Here is a 445-nt window from a genome sequence, read left to right on the forward strand (position 1 = left end):
GCACAAGTACCGGGAAGGCAACTCTGGTAACGATCACGCTCAAATGGTGCTATTTACATGCTACTGGCACGGAAGCCAGACAGCTGCTCTGGCAACGATCACGCTCGGACAGTGCTCTAAGCGCTCCACTGGTACAGGTGCCATCACGATTTCGCTTTCACTTGCTCCAATAGGTCTTCGCAAGCCGAGTTCAGTGTCCAATGAAGGAGAGGTTGGCATGAGTGCCAGTTGTCGAATTTAGTTCGATTTCGATTTCACTTGCCTCAACAGGTCTTCGCAAGCGGAGTTTAGTGTCCAATGAAGTAAAGGTACCAATAAGTAGGCTGGCAGAGGCCATGGATTATGGTCTCACTTGGCTTGCCGAGTCTTCTCACGCACTGCATATTTCCAAAAGCCCCAGTCACTAGTCATTGCCTCGGTGAGGCCTAATGTCGAAGGTCATGCA

Source organism: Octopus bimaculoides, chromosome 8 (assembly GCF_001194135.2).
Source record: "Octopus bimaculoides isolate UCB-OBI-ISO-001 chromosome 8, ASM119413v2, whole genome shotgun sequence".
Classification (NCBI taxonomy): domain Eukaryota; kingdom Metazoa; phylum Mollusca; class Cephalopoda; order Octopoda; family Octopodidae; genus Octopus; species Octopus bimaculoides.